Below are 22618 nucleotides of genomic sequence, written 5' to 3'. Positions count from 1 at the left end.
TGCCAAATGCAACCAAGCCAACACACGCATGTACTATAAAGTTTCCAAATACCAAATAATGAAGCATTTTTGGTCTCTGAGCTCCAGTAATGAGCTACATGTTTAATCCCATATGACTCAAAATAACCAAAAAAGGGCCATATCATTTTACTGACCCACACTTGGAATCTTTTTGCTGTCACTATTGATCAGGACAGACTACCCACTTATGTGCAAAGCGGGCATCATTAAGGGGCACCAGATTTCTAGGTTGACTACTCTGTTTCTGTACGAACTTTTTCGATTTCCTTCCTGGTTTAAGACCTGAGGGCCGTCTTGGATCTGTGCTCTGTGGCACTGTAATAAAAATGGCATGCCTGCTTGCACTCTTCATCTCTGGCTCTACGCTGCTTGTTTTCTTTCTTAGGACGCAGCAGCCTCATTAGGCCCTGCTGAAGGTAAACCAGTGATTAGGCACTAATTCCCGGCTTCCAGTTAGCATATGGATACCAGCCACCCTAGAGGCTTACCTGATTGTGGTTGATTAGTCCTCAAACACCCAATTACCACATCACCTGTGCACTTTTCAGTCTCCTTCTGAGGAATTCAGTAGTCACAAATTGAAAATTAGTTAGCTAGAGATCAGCTTTGTTTTTTGCCCCTAAGTAAAAGAAAGGCAAGAAAGGAAACTGAAATGAGTCAAAAGATGAGGAAGCAACCCAATATAAAGATGATAAATGACTGCATCCAAACGTCTAAAGGGGCACCAGAAGTACCACAAATGTATAGATGTGGTTTCTACAGCCACATTTCCTCTAAGAATGCCTCAGGTTCATCATGTGGTAACTAATCAATCTCTTAAATGTCTGCTAATTCTTAAAAAAAAAAAAAATCCAAATCCATTAAGGCCACATTTATCAGTTTTTTCCTAGAGGCCCATGATGGAAGCTGACTGCTAATGCACAGCAGACGGGAAGAAGCAGAAGGAGAGAAGAGCTGTGTAATAAAAGAATATCTGTTTTCAACCACATCAGTAAACTGGTCAGAGAAGTGAGGCCACTAAGGCTTTCTTTCCTGCTGCCAAATTCAAAAATATTACATAGTCTGTAAAGTTTAGAAAATAGAAGCATAAAGATAAAAAAAAAAAAAGAAGTCCCCTAGTATCCCACTACTTACAATTAATATCTGAGTATGTCTTTTCAGTCTTTTATATGAGCACATATGGATGGCACAAGTAAAATACATGCATGTCCATATTATGCACATGGACTTTCAAACAAATGTGGGGTCATGGGGCGCCTGGGTGGCGCAGTCGGTTAAGCGTCCGACTTCAGCCAGGTCACGATCTCGCGGTCCGTGAGTTCGAGCCCCGCATCAGGCTCTGGGCTGATGGCTCAGAGCCTGGAGCCTGTTTCCGATTCTGTGTCTCCCTCTCTCTCTGCCCCTCCCCCGTTCATGCTCTGTCTCTCTCTGTCCCAAAAATAAATAAAGGTTGAAAAAAAAAAAAAAATCAAATGTGGGGTCATACCGTACATTCTATTTTGTAATCGTTTCCGTTGAACATTTTTTCATATAAATCTTGTGCTCTCACCCAACGCTTTTAAAGAGCAGCAATTCAATGGTAGTACTGGTATCACCACTAACACACTAGTTACGTTATATAACCCAGAGACTATTTATAGCCTACTATTCATTCTGTCAAAAATTCGGTGCTGTACTGCAGAGGGTGTGCAAAAAAAAGGTTGAGAGGGGCACCTGGGTGGCCCAGTCAGATAAGCGTCCGACTTCGGCTCAGGTCATGATCTCACAGTTCATGGGTTTGAGTCCCATGTCAGGCTCTGTACTGACAATTCAGAGCCTGGAGCCTGCTTCATTTTCTGTGTTTCCCTCTCTCTCTGCCCCTCCCCACTTGTGCTCTGTCTCTCTCTCTCTCTCTCAAAAATAAATAAACATTAAAATTTTTTTAAAAAAAGATTGAGATTCTCTGTTGAAACATATTTAATATTCAGATAAGTCTTCCCCTGAATGGAGGTACCATAATAGGCTGATTTATGTCCCATTGTTGGACATTTAGCTTGCTTCCAATACTTCACTATTATAAATAATACTGTGATAATAAACAGAACAGGCAGTTAAAACTCAGCACATTTATAATTATTTCCTGAGAATAAATTCCTGTAAGTGGAACCAACAGATCAAAGGATTTGCAAACACACACACATATACAATTCCAATCTGAATTCCAAAGAATATCAACTTGTATAATGGCAATGTACTGGGAGTGTGTATTTCTCCCAACATTATCTAATTTAACTAATTCAACCTCTTTTGAAAAATCCTTACCAAAAGCACATTAAGACATTATATTGAAGGGGAAATATCAAACCACCAAAGGAGAATGGAACAGGTAAAGAAAGATCACTTGCTTCACTGTAAATCACATCAAAAAGGCTGACAAATCCAAGGATTCTGGCTTCAAGGATTTCAAGACAGTGTTGTTAAATGATGCGGAGTGGGGGACAAAAAAAGAATACTCGTACGGACACCTTTTAATTCTATCTAAATTGACACCCACTTGTCTGCTTCCCCAGTACCTAGGCTCTGCATCAAGTGATTACCTAGTTTTCACTAGAAGAGCCTTCTCTTGAACTCTTGGCCACATAGTTCAGGGGCTAAGAGTTCACCCAAGAGTTGGGTGGGGTTCATAATGGACTATGTGACTCAGGCCCACCAGAGCCTCACATGCCCTTGGCTTCACCTGACTGGGTTAGGGTTATGCAAGAGACCTAAGCAGACAGTGAATCTTAGCACTGCAAGTATGGGAAGTTGGAGCTGCTGTAGTCATCTTGAAAGAGCCACCAGAGAAAATAATAATGCCTATCAAAGAGTCACTGTGAAGCTTAAATGGTCCCTTCTTATCAAATGGGTCTCAACTTAAATGTATATAAGACTCAAGAATAAAATCACTGCCAAGAGACAAGGATAAAATGAGTTTTCAAGGCATTATCTGTACCCAGAATCCAACTGTACTACCTAAAGTCAGATCAAAGTCTGAACTCCAGTTATGTGAGCCAATAAATTCTTTTGCATAAACCGGGTATCAGGTTTACTGTCACAACAGAAAGAGTCCCTACCAACACACTGCTATGTCACTCCAAAGAAAGAAGGTCTGATGCCTAGGCTCTCTGATTCATCATCCAGAACCAATTTACTAGGCCACAATTTCAACCCAATACATCAAAGGAATCCATTAGCTGAACACCAGGACCAATAATCCCCAACTCAAGCAAACTGTAAAATTCTATTACAAGTGGGTGGGCCACTAGGATGCTATTTAAAAGTTGATGTTACTAATGAGCAAAAGAACCTTTCCAACTGCAATTTTTATCACCTTTGGCCTCCTTCAAGCAGACAGGCCACAGAGCACTTAACAGCTGCTTTATTCTGTTGTGTACACTTTCTGTCATCTTCATGTTCCCAAGGAGGAACCTCCTCCCAGCACTCAGACACCACGTGAAAAGCTGTAAAGCAAGAGCTCCTGGAAGTCTTCCTCTGTATAGTAACAACATGATCAATCTTCCAGCTGAAATAGGTATCTCATCTAAACCACATCCTATGAAACTGAAAGACCAGATCTGACCAGAATTTGACTGCCCTCTTGGTTTCAGTTACTATTGCTGAAACCATTTCTCTTTGGTTTCAAGCACTGAAGAGCCTATTTAGAAAGTATTCCGGTTTTTTGAGATCGAGCCCCATGCTGGGCTCCATGCTAGACTGGAGCCTGTTGAAGATTCTCTCTCCAGGGGCACCTGGGTGGCTCATTCAGTTAAGCGTCCAACTCCTGATTTCAGCTCAGGTCTTGATCTCACAGTTAGTGAGTTTGAGCCCCACATGGGGCTCTGCACTGATAGTATGGAGCCTGCTTGGGATTCTCTTAATGGATAAAATAAACTTAAAAAAAAAAGATTCAGGGTGCCTGGGTGGCTGTCAGTTGGCATCTGACTTCGGCTCAGGTCATGATCTCACAATTCTTGAGTTCAAGCCCCATGTCGGGCTCTGTGCTAACAGCTCAGGGCCTGGAGCCTGCTTCGGATTCTGCATCCCCCTCTCTCTCTGCCCCTCTGCCACTCCCGCTCTGTCTCTCTCAATAATAAATAAACATTAAAAAAAAATTATCTCTCCCCCTCTCTCTGCCCCTCCCCCGCTCATTCACACGTGCACCCATTCTCTCTCCCTCTTGAAAGACAGCAAGACAGAAAGCAAGAAAGAATTCAGGTTTTAAAAACTGTGACAGTATGGGGCGCCTGGGTGGCGCAGTCGGTTAAGCGTCCGACTTCAGCCAGGTCACGATCTCGCAGTCCGTGAGTTCGAGCCCCGCGTCGGGCTCTGGGCTGATGGCTCAGAGCCTGGAGCCTGTTTCCGATTCTGTGTCTCCCTCTCTCTCTGCCCCTCCCCCGTTCATGCTCTGTCTCTCTCTGTCCCAAAAATAAATAAACGTTGAAAAAAAATAAATAAATAAATAAAAAAACTGTGACAGTAAATGCTCATTTTTGTGTGTCTTTATTGGAAATCCATTCCCTGCAGGGTGAAACTTGAGGCCCCAAGGTTTGGGCTTTTATTCCCCCCCAGTTACTTATTTCACAGATGCGTACTCACATGGCATGAAGCCAAAGTATTCATTAACACGTGTAAAGATAAGCAGATAATTAAATCAAAATAGACCCCTATACCTGATGGCTGGGATCACAGTATTAGAGACTTGGTAAAAGACACATCTGATGATTCCAGCCCAGTTCTTGCCCACTTCCCGCCCATATTGACCTGCCAAAATTGCTGCCACCAAATGGTCACTGCAAAGCTATCAAAACTCTGCCCTAACAGCTAGGCCCTATTTTCATAAAACCGATTATGAGGAAATCCTAAAATAAAGCAGCAGTACCATAAGCTCTTTTGGTCATCAGTATCTTTGAAAATCTGATAGGACAGCTTTGGACCCAGAATAATCTGTAGATACATACAAATACACGCAAAGCTTGCATCCAATGACTGAGGTCTATGAAAATACATGGAACTTTTCCAAAATGCATCAGGATTTTATCTACGCTGCAACCACATTGGTTCTGTCCATCCAGAAAACCCACTTGCAGATAGTGTAGCTCCTACAGCTGCCCCAGTACAGTCTCATGCCTTCGGAGAAAGGCAGGACATGCTCTGCACACAGATGACTGAGTCTGTACAGTTCAGCTCTGTCTGCGCCCCAGCACATAATCACCCGTGCCTCAGTCTTCTCACCTAAAAACTAGGAAAATCAAAGGGTCACCGTGAAGAATAAATGGCTCCTTCGCATCAGGTGGCACTCAGTTCTAATGCTGAGATGGCTTTACTGTTCAACCAACCTCAAATTCCATCTCCATCCAATCTGACACACTATTTTATTTCTTCCCAGCACATTCCACTCTCTGAAATTCTTGTTAACTTACCTGTTGTCTGCTCCCACTACTAGAAGGCAAATGCCGCAGGAGCAGGGATTTTATCTTATTCACCTGTTTGTCCTGTGCACCTAAGTTGTGTCACATAAGCAACAGTTTGATAAGTATCTGTTGAGTGAATAACAGTCGCTGAGATCTACTGAACACTTCTATACAAGGCACTCACTAGTCTATGTACATTAAGTGTATTAACTCATGATTGAATAAATGAGGAGTCCAACATACTTAGCACTGTCCCTAGCACAAGTTAGAACTCAACAACTGGTAGCCATTTATACCAATTCTATGATGTTACCAAATACTAAAAGGGGGTTAAGCCCTAAGTATGGAGAATTTAATTTCACTTCTCCAGAACTGCTTCCTAAGGTCTAACTTCTCCTGGACTCCTCTCCTCCCAGTACTTCACTACCTTCAGAGAGAAGAGAGAGTAGGAACTGTCCCCTTATTCCCTACCTCATCATTTCCCAGATAATGTAAAACACAGCTTCTCAGCCAGCATATACCACTCTCCACATGCCACAAGCTAATTTTCACCTCCAACCCAACAAGAGCCAAAGTTAAAGTTGAAATAGAACATGTTCATCCTGTCAAGCCTCTCTTTAACCTGCACCCCAGTCCCTTGGAAAAAATTCACATTAATGATGGATATCGATATCACTCCGGCCTCTCCTTTTAGCAAGGGAGAAAGTCCAAAGAGTTCATTCAAGCCACTGCCATGTGGCACTCTAGGAAGCTCCAAGGGTTTGTCAATCAGGTGAACTCAAGTAAAAAGCCTTCTGGTGCTGGTCTGAACTACATCTTCTCTACCTCAGTAAACTAAGGCATCACACATTTAAGGTGTTTGGAGGTGCAAGAGCAAAACCCAGCAGTTTTCTTGAATGCTGCATATTGAACGTGAAGGACACACAGCCATTTTATACTGCTATTCCACTGTTGTATTTACTAAAAGTCGCTTGATGACACAATGGCTTTTAACTCTGAGGGTTCAAGAGCATACCTCATCAAAGATAGTAAGAGATACGGACCATCAAGGTCCTGCATCTCGTTAGAACCACAGGGGACAACGGACTATGTTTTAGATGACAGCAAGAAAAGAAAGGCCAAGAACGAAGGGCCTTCAAAGCTAGATGCATTTGCCAAGAAAGCAAAGGGCAGATTCCACCTCCGCTGGCTGGCAGGCAGGCCCACACATTCTGCTTAACCATGTGAAACAGCTAGCTTTTGCTCTCTCCGCCCCCGGGCCCAGTTATGATATTTGGGTAGCAACACCAGTGACTTTTCTAGGAGAGTGTTTTATAAAAATAGAGCTTCCAATTTTAGGTCTAAAATTGAAAAGAAAAATAGCCAGAATTAGAAATCTGTTTTAACACAATACATTGAAAATTACAAGTTTAAGTGCTGGTAGCTAAGGACGGGGATCACACCACCACATGACTTCTCAGTGAGTCACAAAAAATAGTACAGGTTTGTTGAACAGTGGACACCGGTAAATAAGAGTTAAAGAGGTCCACTTTGTGTCAGATGATGGAAAACCAAACGGACACTCCTGTATTTGTTTTAGCAATGGCAAAACAGACACAAATGAACGGCAGCAGCAATTTACAAAACAGAAATGTTCATACACCTTTTGTGAGGCTAGACAAAGAGGAAATTATTTGAAACCCTGAATATGACTCATTTTTCAAAAGTTAAATCAGTTTAACAAGAAAAAAAGTCCTCTACACTATTAACAAATCACTAACTGAAACATTTCTGGATTTCTAATAGCCATTCTTGATTAACATACCTTTGTGTCAAAGCAAAAGCCAAGTGCAGGCATTTCACAGCAAACTGCTACCCTTTCAGTTATGAGAACCACTCTGGTGGAACTAGATGGGAGCAACAAGAATTAATCTTCAGGCCTAGATGGATACTGTCTTGATAATAAGACAATAAAGACCTCCCCAAAGGGCTTCTGGGTGCCATAAATTATATAACAAATCCACTTCTGCAAGGCAGCCAGGATTAACTCCTATTCACCCAGGGCACTACTCCTCAGTATCACCAACTGGCTTATCAAAATGAAAGTCATTATCCACCACTGCCCTGAGAAAGGCACAGCACGTTTCTCACTGCTCATCAGTTGGCTGACACCAACTACTCACTGCAAGAGAAATCAACCTAACAATCTTATAAACAAATTTGATACTTGTTTCTTGCAGGCCAAAAGTTTTTTTAAATCCAGAAAGGAACGTATTTTGTTGGTTTCTCCTCCAGTAAGTTCTCCTGACTGAATTTTTATAGGAACTGCCTAGGCTGACATTTTATTATAGTAGACAATTTGGGTTTTTTTTTAATTTTTTTTTTTATTCATTTTTGAAGGAGAGAGAGAGAGAGAGAGAGATGGAGCATGAGCGGTAGGAGGAGCAGAGAGAGAGAGACACACACACAGAATTCGAAGCAGGCTCCAGGCTCTATGCTGTCAGCACAGAGCCCGACGCAGGGCTCAAACTCACGAACCATGAGATCATGACCTGAGCGGAAGTCAGACACTCAACCGACTGAGCCATCCAGGCGCCCCTATAATAGACAATTTGTTATTTCTATTATGCATTCAAAGCTTGAATGCATTTTGTATCCTTTACTCCTATTGAACATAAACATTCATGACACCAAAGCAGATAGCCAAAAATAACACGTGCACAGAAGATAAAGGATATTATTATTATTACATCTTAGATTACAAGTTCTAAGAAGGCAGGGAGTGTGCATGGTAACGTGAAAAGAGCTAACTGGCACCTAACAAACATTTTCTAAAGAACAAGCACCTACTTTGTACCAAGCACACCGCACAAATCTACCTACATGCATGGTACTAGCCAGTTTTACACAATCACGTCCACAAATGCTTAAGTGAGTTTTACAATGTACTACCCAACATTTTCAAAACATTTTACACATATGAACTAATCCAACAATCATACCCTAGTAGGTAGGTATTATCACTGTTTTATAGATGAGAAAACTAAGACACAGAAAATACCAATAACTTATATAAGGGCACACAGCTAGCAAGTGGCAAAGCTAAAATTCAAACCCATGTTTTACTGTTTTTCATAATTAAGGATAATGCTTTTCAAACCCACAGTTTTTAAAATATGGAAATTTAAACTAACTCCTTCAAAAACCATACTAAAATAGTTTTTTGGGGTGCCTAGCTGGCTCAGTAGGTAAAACACGCAACTCTTGATCTCAGCGTTTTAAGTTCGAGCCCCAAGTTGGGTACAGAGATTACTTAAAAATAAAATCGTTAGGGGTGCCTGGGTGGCTCAGGCAGTTAAGTGTCTGACTCTTGATTTCGGCTCAGGTCATGATCTCACAGTCCTGAGACTGAGCCCCGCGTCGGGCTCTGCATTGGGCATGGAGCCTACTTGGGATTCTCTCTCTCCTCCCCCTCCCCTGTGTGTGCTCTCACCTCTCTTTCAAATAAAATAAAATCTTAAAAAAAATTTTTTTAATGTTTATTTATTTTTGAGAGAGAGGCAGACAGAGTGTGAGCAGGGGAGGGGCAGAGAGAGAGAGAGACACAGAATCTGAAACAACTCCAGGCTCTGAGCTGGCAGCACAGAGTCCAATGTGGGGCTTGAACCCACGAACCATGAGACCATGACCCGAGCCAAAGTCAGACGCTTAACCAACTGAGCCACTCAGGCGCCCCAAAATAAAATCTTAAAAAAAATTTTTTTAAATAAATAGTTTTTTGTGTGGTATGTATAAGCTTTCAGTTACTGTGAAATGAGAGACAGAACAAGATCAGTGCCTTCCACTTTAACTGCAACCTTCAGTGAGAATGAACACTACCCCCTGATCAAATACACATGTAAATACACATATAACTCAAAAGTTTCATGAAGCAATATTTACCTTACCCTCACTTCTAGGATGCACTATAATTTATTCCTTTTCTTTAATTTGGTTTTTAACTTTTGATTATACTCACTAGATATGACCCACAGTGAGAAACTCTCAAGATCAAACTTAAAGGTCCCCTTCAATAGCCTTATTGTGCCAGACAGAATACTAGGCATTTTAAAGTCATGACAGCAGTTAATCCCCACATCTACCCTACGAAGTTGGTACTGCTGATACACTGAAATAATCTCAGAAAAAAACCACTTTACCCAAATCCCTACACTGTGGCACAGAAAAGCTCACCAAACTGTCCATCTGCTCCCCCAGTTTCCCAGGTTCTTTTCAGTGAGGTGGGGAAATGTGTCTATTTCTGGCCAATGAGCTGTAGGCAGTTGTGATTCTTATCGTTTCTAACCTTAAACACTGAGCTGGCACGTGACATCTCAGCCATCTTTTCCCCTGCCATGGTGACCAAGATAGTACACAAGAATGGAATCTTCATTAGCCTGGGCCTCTGAGTGACTGTATAGAACAGGGCACCCTTCAGCCTACTGACCCATGCGGGACATCCAAACAATAAAGTTTTATCAGATTAAGGCAGACTTTGTAAATTCTTACTCTTGACTATCTACCCATCCTCAGTAATTCTACAGTTCAGGCCCCTGACATCTTTATTAGAGCACCCTCACAAATAGTTTCCCTACTTCTGGGATTGCTCCCTCCAACCTCTTTCACACTGTCACTGGAATGATCTTTTACACACACACACACACACACACACACACACACACACACACACACTTGACTATGCTGCGTCCCTACTCAAAATTATTTAATAGTTCCCCTTCACCTACAAAACACAATCCCAAACTCAATAAGGCATACAAAAAAAGCCCTTCTGAGTCTGGCCTCATCTACTGTCATTCTCCCCATCTCATATATTCCCCATCCCTCAGCCATAAACACCTGCCATTCCCCAAAATGCCACGGCTTCTCATGCTTAAGTTTACACATCCTGTTACCTCTACTGACCGCCATCTCACTCTCTGGTCTATGTCTGTCAAGCTCAGCTGAGATTTTTACCTCCCACAGGACTCCTCTCCTGACTCCTTCAAGCTGACCTAGAGCCTTTCTGCCCCTCCACATCTTCATTTATGGCACTGATATTTTCTGGCAACGGTTTTACATTTTCTAGTTGCTCTTATGTCACTTTTCCTACCACATCATAAGGGCCTTAAGAACAAGATACACAAAAGGCACTTAAATGTACCGGAATGAATAGCTGGCAACCTATAAACACATGTTGTTTATAGTGTCAATCCTAGTGTCAGTCCTTTAAGAAAAATTCAGACCACACACACTTCATTTTGAATACAATGGTGAAAGCATCTAATCTGAAGGCCAAATTTTTCTAGGTTACAAAGCTAGTTTTGAGTTTCAGAAGTTCCCTATGAATGATCCACATTCTGTCTGGGAAAGCTGGTCCCCTTCTCATATACGTCTAATTTGAAAACTATATAGGATGGTTCTTCTTAGAATATCTTGCATCTGTTTGGAAACTGAGAGTGCTATTAACAGTGTGTTTTTAAAAGTTCTGTTGGGGCGCCTGGGTGGCTCCATCAGTTAAGCGTCCGACTTCAGCTCAGGTCATGACCTTGCAGTTTGTGAGTTCGAGCCCTGCATCGGGCTCTGTGCTGACACCTCAGAGCCTGGAGCCTGCTTCCAATTCTGTGTCTCCCTCTCTCTCTGCCCCTCCCCTGTTCATGCTCTGTCTCTCAATAATAAATAAACATTAAAAAAATTAAAAATAAAAGTTTTGTTCTGTTAAGCTGCTACTGTAATCAAAAGCTCTTTCACTTCAGTGGGCTGAGTCAGAAGCATTAAATGCAGGAGACCTGCAGAACTTGGTGTTGAGTGAGTCAACTTAAGCATTGTATGCAAATGGTAAAGCGACAAATCAGACTGAGGGGAAACTTAGGCCAAACTACACAGAGGGAAGGAAAAACTGTATCCTTCCAAATGGGGAAAAGGCAACTGGAAAGATTTTTACCTGTTGCATAACATTTTATTATCTCTTTCTGCTAGGCCGAGCAATGGTTTTGAGCTGGAACTTAGAAAAGCAAATGCCCTGACAAACTAAGTAATTCTGGTTCTTTGATTAGGGAGGTTTAGAGTTAAGAGTTAAAGCCGGCAATTATTATTATTATTTTTTTTTACTTCAAGTTACCATGAAAGTTCAATTTGCAACAAGAATTAAAATGTTAGTCTTCCATGAGAACACCAGAGTAAGTCGTCTTACTCCAGTAAGTGCTGGAAACATGGAAGAATGACTTGAGAAGGTTTGGAACTCTACCACTGTTTGTACATCTTTCATTCTGACTCTAAATTACATTTTATCTTTCTAAAGGTGTGATCTTGAATGCTTACACTTCTGTGGAGATTCTACTACCATGGAGATAATTATTTGTATGACTGGGAAAGAATAGTATTTCATGGGGCTCTCATCTTTAAAGGCCCAACGACTCAGCTGCCCACAAGATACCTTAACCAAGACTCATTGATCTAATGGCAATTTTCCAAGAAGAGAAAGAAATAAACAACCTCACTCTAGCTTTGCAAATCCTAGTCTACAGACCAAGGGCAAATGTCACGACTCCTCTCCATCCCCTTTTAGGATTTCCCCCGACTCACCAGCAATAATATATAAGTAATGACTAAACTCTGCGCCAAGGAAAATGGACTCTGAAAGACATCTACAATGAGTAAGGCAGTCTTGTGAATCTGCACAAAGGATGAATGTCATCTATGTCATGAAACAGATTTTACTGGAGAAAAAAAGATTTTTTAATCCTGCAAAATTATAGGCCTGAGTAAAGGCTTTTTCCCTTTCCCAGTGTGCCCAATACTGCAAGTCACCACTTCTCTCAGGAGACAAAACTGTATGAATGACAAAACGAAAATTTACCAAGTATTGAGGGCTTGTGGCTTGGAACGTTAGATTTACCTCAGTTGGGAAACATCTGAAGAGTTTCTCATTATGAAATCAAGTAGAAACTCTGTATTAAATAAATGAAGGAGGAAAATCATCTTGGGCTACATCATTGTCACCACTGTGCTCAATTTTGACCTCATCTTGACTAGATAACACATAGCACGAAAGGTAATAGACACGGAACCATCTTTATAGCAATTCTTTTAAATTACAATTTGAAACATTAAACTATTACACGGAACTATACCAGATACATGGGCCTTTATGCTGAAGTAATTACAGAACACTATCACTTGCAGAACACTGGCCAACAAGCAAAGTAGATAATGAAAGATGACAGTGTGAAGATACACAGAAAATGTCAAGGGAACACAGGTAATTAAGGTTCAAAACAAAACAAAAAAACAATCTCGAGAAAACAGACTACATGTGAAAGCAACTTTCTTGGCTCCTATTATGCAATCAAGATTTCAGTTTTATTCTAGGGTTTTACTTAAAAAGAAAGCACCTCCCACAATACTTTTTTTTTTTTTTTTTAACCATTGCTCAGTTTACTTCTCAAGACCCCCATTGAGTTATGAGCCAATAAAACAAAAGTGAAATAAAATTTTAAATAAAGCTTGTCTCAGTGTTTAACTTCATTTTAGGGCAGGTGTCACACTATACCTTTAAAGAAGTTACCAGTAAGATTAAGATAGGGCACAGCCTCAGCCTTCCAGAACCTAGAATACATGCACTAGCATGCATTCAAGAGAGAGGGCTGGCAATAAATAAATAAATAAATAAATAAATAGTAAGTAGATAGATCGATAAATAAGTAAGTAAGAGGGAGAGAGAGCACGAGGGTTGGCTTTTTCTCCCTCCCCAACAGAATAGGTCAGAATCCTAGCTGCTTCTATGGGGAGTCCCAACCCCAAAAAGTGAAAGGAAAAAAGATCAATCCAGGTTGTAGGAAAACTGCTTAGAGTGAAAGAGAAAGCATTACTACTTATTTTTCATTCGTTAAAAAAAAAAGCCACCACTACTAACATTTACAATATTTTAAATTCTATACAGCCTACTTACAGATATCTTCACCATGAATGCAGAAATAGAAATTTGTCAATTTGCTTGAGTGAGGCAAGTCTTTAAATCCACTCAAATTTGAACCTGTTCTGCTGTGTCCCCCAGAGGACTTCATGAAGGTGTGGCACTGGAGCAGAATTAATGAACCTTAGAATTACAAACTTCAGCCTTTCCTAGACAGCCTTTATGATCTTACATATCCATTTACCATCAACTATTGTTCACCCAATATTTTTCTTAAAAGCATAAAAAAATCATATCCACTTTAATATTATCTTAAGCAACACTATCCATGAAGTCACAGGTCTGGGCATGCTAGTTTTGTTTTCATTAATACACAGTAAAATACAGAACTAGTAAACAAAAAGGTCTCATCTGTGTACCACCAAAAATCTTATGTACCATCAATAGTACAAAAAAAACACTTTTGCGTGCTCATTTCAGCAGCATATACACTAAAAATATAACCAAAGCCACACTTTGCGAAACAGTGATTTCATCTCAAATCCTTTATGTCACAGTTAAGGAAACAGACTCAAAGAGGGCCTGTAACTTGCTCAAAAATACAGAATAACTGGTGGTGGAGCCCAGACTAGGATCTAAATCCAGTGGTGGTCCCACCAGAGTAGAATCTCCAGAAGGGTGAGCTACAGGGAGAATTAGAGAGCTGGCCTTAGGGGACTTCACCAACAACTGAACCTCAAGCAGCTGGTAAGCCCTTTACCAGTGTATCTGGGCTTTTCACTTTCTCTGAGAAGCACACACACAACATAGTACTTGGCTAGCTGACTCTCCAAGGTTCTTCTAGATTGGCTGAAATAGACTCGCTGTTTCCTTCCCAAAGTCTCATGTGATTATGCCCAATTCAATGCACTCAAGGTATACTGCAAAAGATAAAAATGTCTCCTGGATCAGTTTCCCTTTTTTTTGGTTTAACAGTACCTTTGCTACTGAGTCCCAGTGCCCATTGCTAGACTCCTGCATGCTCTATAGTTTCAGGGAGATTTTCCATCTCTTAGTTTTAGGCCAGCTCTGGAAATGGGCTGGAAGTTTCCATCAAAGAGTCACTCCTATACTTCCCAGATACCCAGAGCAGGTTTTATTTTCAAGTGACAGATAACCTGTGTCTATTGTGTGCCCAGCAATGTTTTATACGCTGTCCTATATGTCTCCCTATAAAAGGAAGTAAAATGATATAGTTCCTGGCCCCTTGGGACGTGCCAACCCAGGTGAGCTTAGCTATGTATGCACATAGCTAATAACAGCTGATGTTCTTAGATGTATATATATATATGTATATATGATGTTCTTAGATGTGTGTGTGTGTGTGTGTGTATATATATATATATATACACACATATATATATATTCGCATGCCAGGCACGGTGCCAAAGCCTTCAAATGGACTGTCTTACTGACTTACAAGTATTTGCTATGATTATCCTCCCTTTATACATGAAAAATTTACAAATGAGACTTAGAGATGTTAAGTGGCTCATCCAAGATCAACATTTAAGTAGGTGGTAAAGTTCAGACTAAAACCCAGACTAGGCTGATGCTCTTAACCAGTGCACTATGTACACCTGAATCTTTTTAACGTCACACCAAAAGAAAACATGAATATTGTGTAATTGATTTCTTATTAAGGGAGCTAATTTCTTGCACTAGGCAAGTCTAGAGCTACAGCACCTGTGAAATCCAAGAAACTATAACACATTCTGAGAATGCCATTTCATATTGACTGAGGGAGAAGTTTGTTCTTTTGTAATCTGAAGCTATTTAATTTGCACTCTCTTGACCAAAACCTCCATCAAATGAACAGTAAATGCATACTGTTACTTCTCACGTAAATTAAATTTAGGTAGCCTTCTCTAGGTAGCATCTACTTATGGAATGCAAAGCTGGATTATTAGTGTAGAATAAAAAAATATATTTGGTCTTTGTCCCCAGTTTGTGCCAGAGCTCCTAAAACTCTTGGTATGTCCTTACAGATAGAAGTGTCCTTTGTTATTCATAAGGATCCTGGTTGGACCACACTGGAACTTATGCTAATGAGGTGACTCAGGGTGGGCCCTTAGACACCTTCAGGGCAGAGGCTGGCCTCACCAGAAAGAGCAGACACAAGATTAAAAGGTTGGAACTTTCAGCCTCACCTCCAGACTACAGGGAAGGGGCGCAAAGGGTGGCTGGAGTTTAATCACCAGGCTGATGATTCAATCAGTTATGCCTACATCAAGGAACCTCAACTGAAACTAAAACCAGGCTAGAGGAGCTCCAGGCTTGGTGAACACACTGATGTACTGGGAGGCAGCAATAACCAAGGGGGGACATGCAAGCTGTACCAATTCAGATCTTGTCTTATGCCCCTCTTCCAACTGGCTGTTCCTGGTTTGTATCCTTTATAGTGAAACTGTAATCATAAATACACTTTCCCCAGTTCTGTGAGTCAAATGTTCTGGCAATTATTGAACCTGGGGGAGGGAGGTTGTGAGGAACCCCAAATTTTTAGCCTGTCAGGCAGAAGTGCAGGTACTCTGGGGCTACCTGATACTTGTGGCTGGTATCTGAAGTTGGGCAATCTTATGAGACTGAAACATTAACTTGTGGGGTATGCACTCACTCCAGGCAGTTTGTGTCAGAATTGAATTGTTGGACACTCAGGTTGTGTCAGAGAATTGTTGTTGGAACATAATTAATAACCTCAGAAAAAGAGGTTTACGTTAAAACCAATCTAACTGGTGCTCAGAAGCCACTTCCCTGCTTGATCTAATCATTAAATCTATAGCTGTCACCAATTCAGAGCACTACTTGACATTTTCAGTGCAAGTAGAAAATATGGCTCTATGGACAGATCTGCAAGTACCTGGTAGAATAAAATTTCTTTTAAAAGAAGAAAGCTCATGGACTAATTTGACCTGCTAAAGAAAACATGGAATGTTGTAGAAATTGAAACCAAAAATGATTATTCTTTAATAATTTAAGTTGTGATTTATTCCACATTTATTATAGTCTCCATGAGATTCTCTCCCATGAGAGAATCACGAATTACCTCAATAGTTTACATTAACTGTTCCCTCTGGATAGCAGATGATGCTAAATGACAATTACCACCACCTAGTATTTGCTTCATTTGTACTTTTACCCAAACTCTAATGTGACCAGGGACATTACATTCCCTCCTGTTTACCAACTTCTGATTTGTCAAAAGTAAAATCAAAAGAGACAGAGATCTCAAAAAACTTAGGCCAGCACTCAGTAAGCAATCTTTAAGACCAATCTGGTCAAACCAGATACTGCATCCCTGCATTCACCCCTCCCCATCAGAAATATACTTTCCAGTAATGGGAGAGAACACTTGTGGTCAGAGACCTGGTCAGGGCCCCTGGATTACCCAACTCCACAGGTTTCCCGTCCCTCTCCTTGGGAACACTGTTCCCTGAAGTTGGGCAATCTTGTGGGCCTGCTCCTTCCCTACCCACTCTTCCCCCGCTAAGTGCCATCGTTAGCGTTTTCTACCCTTTCCCAGTTGGACCACCAATGGGCATTTCTCTTCACCCTATATATACACCCAGTCCACAATACCACTACCACCACCCCGACCACCTCACCTTCCCAAAGTCCTTCCCTACACACCCTCTTCTTCCACCACTGAACCCACCTATCTAAATGCCTTCACGGGGCACTTCAGTGGCTCAGTCAGTTGAGCTTCCGACTCTTGATTTCAGCTCTATTTCAGCTCGGGTCATATTCTTGGGTTTGTGGGACTGAGCGCTGTGTTGGGGGAGGCTGCTTGGGATTCTCTCTCTCTCTCTTCTCTCTGCCCCTCCCCCACAAACTAAATAAACAGTAAAATAAAATAAAATAAAATAAAATAAAATAAAATAAAAGCCTTCAAAAGTCTTTAGACTTTTCTCTTTCATAAAATGTTAGGAAACCCACCAACTTTTCCTTACCATAGGCATTAGCCATAACCAACTGTTTTGAGTAAATGACTGAACAAATGACTAGTTGTTTCAAAAAAAACTAATTTACTAGAGAAAAAGAACCATGGAAACATTCTAAAAAATGGAAACAGGGCATTCACTCTATCACTTCTCACTTTTGAATTCTACTCGGAAGCAAGAAAGTGTCATTCGAACTGAGAAAAATGTCTCCTCTGAGGACCTGGGAATTCCAGCGTATCCACGATCCTGCCACCTAGAACCCAGGCTACTAGAGTGCCAGCCCTCACTGCAGTGGATTCCTACCCTACCCTTTCAGTTTAAAGAGCAGCCACTAGGTAATCAAGTAGATACAAAGCTAGAGTTTAACTGAAAACAAATTTGCTTCACAAAAAAAGAAAAAAAGAAAAAAAAAAGGAATGTGGCCATTGTAGTTCTTTCCCAGAGCTGTTCTAAAACTGTTCTGTCAATGGATATACCCAGGTTTTCCTGTTCGGATTCCAGGGCAAGTCACTGGGAAAAGGAAGTAGTGTATTTGGTTCAGCATTTTGAATAGGTATTCTCTACAGCCCACTGGCTTAAGAAATTACAGAGATAAAGCCTCAACTCCTATTTGAGAGAACTACTGTCACTTTCAGGAATACTGAGAAAGGGCCAGCTACTTACAGGTGCCATTACTCACTTATAGCCTCATTTCGCATATTCTTCAAAGGTGGTTATAAGGAGTCTTCTCTGAAAGAACAGCAGTTTGTGACAAAATGTTTGAGTAAAGAACTAAGAATATATAAAAGACCAAGCAGCAAGGATTTCAATTCAACTCAAACAAACTAAGTGCCTACAAAGACACATATGAAGTAAAGTAAATGAGAAAACAAAATTAGCACAGAGAAGGCCCGATTCTAGTCCTATAGTTGCCAGTACTCTGCTCTGTAACTTCAAGCAAGTTTACTGTAACCTTTCTAGATTTCCATTTCCCGACTAAATCACCGCTTTTCAACCTGTTTTTGGTCTCAGAACGTTTTGTTCCATTGAAATCTTCTGTGGAAGCCCAATATAAGAGAATATTAAAGTTAACTTTCACAGAGTGAAGCACAGTGGGCTGAAATGGAAGGGAGACAGCAAAACTCCCTCATCCCAACCACAAATGTACTCCAGCAACGACCCACAAGAGTTCCACAGAGCCCAGTTTGAAACAAACACCACACCAGATAGTAAGGTTCTTTGAGGGTCTTTTTCCGGCTTCTTCCTAAACTGGAGAAAGAGGAATGAACTGCATTCAATACATTAAATGCTATCACTTGACTCTTGCTCAGAATCAAAATTATAGATCACACACCAACCCACTTTAAGCCAACACTGGAGAGACCAAACCCTTCATCAACCAACAAGAACTAAAAACTAGAACCAAACTCTGCTGTCCTGATAGGGTGGAAGCAATCTATTAATAAAATAAGGGGAGGCAAGTCTTTCCAGCACACTGTCTCCTAGAATGACAAGCAGAGACTGGGGCAGTAGCTACAAAAGATGCTAAACAACTCTCCAAAAACAAAAGTCCTACACTATGCAGGGGGTACTATCCAAGATCCTCTGTCAGTCATATCTGGTCTGGCCTCAGTTACAGAATTATTTCCGGTCCTCAAGTCCTCAGGTTGAGCCCTCCAGCAGAGCATGGCACAACAGGGACAAAGAGAATGTTTCCTATAGCAATCTAAGCTTCCACACTGCAATTCAGCCCAAAACCCAACAACACAGCACAGCTCAAAGGATAGTCGTGAGCAAAGCCACACCCTCAGGAAGTCAGGAGAAGTCATTAACATGATGCCTACCTTTCCATGCACTCAGGCTGGTATATGAGCACTGGCCATAGGTGGCTTATTTTGCCACAACAAGGGCTAATCACCCTCTCAACACTGACTTACTGATCTTCCCTATTCTGATGTACAGTATTTAAATAAAGTTTCATTCACACACATCTAAAAGAAGATCATGTGGGACTTTCTTTCCCCCTCCCATTTTTTCCTTTCAGCATATCACAACTTCAAAGAATTAGAGTTTGGGCTTCCAACCCTTTTTCTCATTATTTTACTAAATTAATATGTTGAGTTATACTTTGTAATCGTTAATTAAATGGTGAGGTACTGTGATAATCTCTTTGTTCTCCCAAAAGAAATAAGACCTTCCATCACCTAGAAAAACAGACACAAGAACCAGTGAAACTAGATTTGAAGTGAAAGACACTAACTCAAACTCACTGGTCCTTTGTACAAAGAGCTTCAGAACACTGTGCAACATTTAGGGAGAACTGATCCTGGTTCACTGGTATCAACATCTGTAAAGAGACACAAAGAAGTAATTGTAAGTTATCAAGAGCTGGGGAAATAGGAGTTACCACGTAATTACCATTGTTTCAATCTGAGTTACCACATCTTCACCTCAAAACAACTGGCAGCCAGTGTACAATTAACTCTTACTGCAGCACAGATACCAAAACAGCAAAATCAGATTAATTTTAAGTCTACTGCAATACAACTCCAAAACTAAGTGGCATCAACTGGCCTCCTAGGTTGCCCACCTCTCAGAAGAGTTTGTCCAAAAGCCCCCAAAGTTCAAGAAAGAAATCAACTGGTACCCTAGATTAAAAGGCCAGCTCAACTCCAAGACTCCACATTCATTTAGATTGGTGGATTCTTTCCCCAAACACAATCAGTGGCCAACGTAGGAGTCAATGGCTTCTCCCCATGTTCAAGTCCCCTCCTACATATCCACCCCCTTTCAGAAATTAGAAAAGAGCCACTAGCCTACAAACTAGCTGATAATATTTCAACCTACAGGATATTTTCATACCTGAGTTATAATAAGCCATTGAAATGAAGATGAATAGTAGACAGCTTAATAATCCATTGGCCAGAGCATCTGAAGCCCAGCATTAGCATACAAAGTCCAAAACTCTTTAACCTAGACCTATATATATATATATACATACATACACATATATATATATATATATTTAACCTATTTATATTATACATATATATTTAACCTATATATATTATATATATATACATTTAACCTATATATATTATATATATATCATCAGTTCTCCAATCTTTGACTTAGTCTGCAGTACAGAAGAGTGGAGTCTATTGTTTTCCTGGTCCTAGCTGTTCACTTCAGTCACTTGCTCGCTAACTAAAAGACTTTCCATTGGTATTCAAGTCGGAATTCAGTAATTCAGTACCAGGCTCTATTCCATCCCCCTCATTACCCTGAGGACTGCCCAGCAAGCCCTATTCGTTAGTTCTGGCAATCCACCTACCAATTCTACTAAAGTAGCAGAACTTAAAACAGGTGACAAGTCCTCAATTTCAGATTTGTTTTCCCCCAAACACTAAAAGGTTTTACTTAGCATTTCTAATACCGACTTTACTACAAACAGCCCAAGCAACATTTAAGTCTCTCAACCACATGGCTCAAAGGGCCAATTCACTCAAAGAACACACTAGTCACTGTTGTGGGGTTCAAAAGAAGAAAACAGCGTATTCTTTCTGTTTCAGCCCACTGTGACATGGCAGAAGAGGGCCAAATCAAGGAGGAGTCCTGATTGGGCTTCTCAAGTGGACAATCTGGTCAAGGTGAGGCTGAAAAGCAGCTGACTATTGGAGATGAATGGTCCCAACAGAAGGCAAAAGTAGGTTACATCCCCTGGTTACATGCCAGCCCAAAGATGCCGACATAGTGGGATTCAGCCCACAATGGTCATTTATCTACTGTAATCCACCGAGTGAACTTTTAGCACCAACCTACACCTCAGCTCAGTGTTATTAGTCATCAGGCAGACCAGACAAGAGTGGAAATGTTGCAACATAAAACCTGCCTCCCTACAAAAAACAACTTCAAACTTAGATCCTGATGGACATCTTTGTAGACCAACAGGGTTTTATTATTATCACTTGCCCAACCTTCAACCCTAAATTCATACACAGCTGGAAGCAAAGGAGGATTCATTTACTAGAACATATTCAGGGTACCCACTATGCAATTTTAAATAGCATACAAGACAAAATCCTCTAAGGAGAAAAAGTGTGCTCTCAGTTGAACATTTTGTTGAATTCTGAACACAGCTTGACATTTATCTGCCAGAAAAGACCCAGGTGACCACAGACGGCTCCTCTCCCACTCTCAGCAGGGCAACTTTTTTTTTTTTAATTGCCAACAGTCCAACAGTACCTGCAAAACAGTAAGTGATAATACTCTACGAAAGGAAATAGAATTGATCAAAAAGGAGCATCACTTTCTATTTCCTTCTTCTTGCTCTTATTTTGCCTACCTGTTCTGAGCCTAGCCTCTACCTCTCTGACCTAGACTTTTTTCATTTCCTCTTTGCTCACTAGGCTCTGGCTGTTACTGCCTCCTCTTTCCCATCCTCCCTCACCTCCCTACCCCCTTTCCACCCCACCCCTTTCTTCCCAGACCCTGGAACTAGCCAAAGTCACTTCAGCCAGTTTCTGCACTAGCTAGTCCGAGAAGCTGGAAGGCTCTTCCCCTATATTTGCATGGCTGGCTTCTTTTTATTTAAAGCTCAGCTTGAATGTTACCTCAAGAAAGGTCTTCCTTGACTGCATCCCAATCACTTTCTATCACATCACTCTACTGTCTTCAGCATTTATTAAAATCTGATTTATTTGCTTATTTATTCTCTGTCCCCACACTTTCTAATGTAAGCTCTATGAAAGCTCAGACCTTATGCTTGTGTTCACCTTTGCCCACCCAGAACCCAAAATACTGGCTAGCACTTACTTGCTCATCAATAATACTTGCTGAATGAATGAATTTTGGACTTTTTATACAATGGTTCCAAATCAATTGTGAGAACAGTAGTCATTCTTTTTGTTACAGTTCTGTGAAACACATAAACAAGCTGTTACTTGTACAATCAAGGCATTAAATATTCTGTTTTATCAGGCTTGAAAGCCCTAATGAGTCGGATGGGACCCGTTATGATAATTCTCCTAGCAATATGCATATAAACTCAGTTATAGAGGGCCAGGATTTATGAACACTTTCTAATCAAAGGATCCCTAATATTTAGGCACTATCTATTAAAGTTCTTCAGAAAACACAGTTCAACATTCAACAGATTTCCAAAGAAAATATCAACACCAAAATAGGAATTCTTACATTTCACTCTAAAACTTCTAAGACAAGCTAAAAGAGCACTACTTGATTTTTTTTTTTAAACCAAGAGAACATCCATAAAGAGA

General features: G+C 40.8%; 1 protein-coding gene across 22 annotated transcripts in view; it reads right to left on the bottom strand.

Moving 5' to 3' along the window:
- Positions 1–22618, bottom strand: part of DCUN1D3 (defective in cullin neddylation 1 domain containing 3) — a 39422-nt gene that overhangs the window by 14889 nt on the left and 1915 nt on the right. For 2 of the 22 annotated variants that reach the window (XM_045460451.1, XM_045460434.1), the window contains exons 2-5: positions 22155–22255; positions 20202–20312; positions 19600–19686; positions 510–640 (exon numbers count right to left, since the gene is read on the bottom strand). The exons of 5 other annotated variants lie outside the window; for them this stretch is intronic. The gene's annotated coding sequence lies outside the window, so the exon portion shown is untranslated. Of the gene's footprint in view, positions 1–509; positions 641–5142; positions 5154–13416; positions 13544–19599; positions 19687–20201; positions 20313–22154; positions 22256–22618 lie in introns of those variants that run through there. 15 more of the 22 variants (XM_045460437.1, XM_045460432.1, XM_045460438.1 and 12 more) reach the window with 14 other exon arrangements.

Source organism: Leopardus geoffroyi, chromosome E3, assembly GCF_018350155.1.
Source record: "Leopardus geoffroyi isolate Oge1 chromosome E3, O.geoffroyi_Oge1_pat1.0, whole genome shotgun sequence".
Classification (NCBI taxonomy): domain Eukaryota; kingdom Metazoa; phylum Chordata; class Mammalia; order Carnivora; family Felidae; genus Leopardus; species Leopardus geoffroyi.
This window is presented reverse-complemented; position numbering and strand designations above follow the sequence as displayed.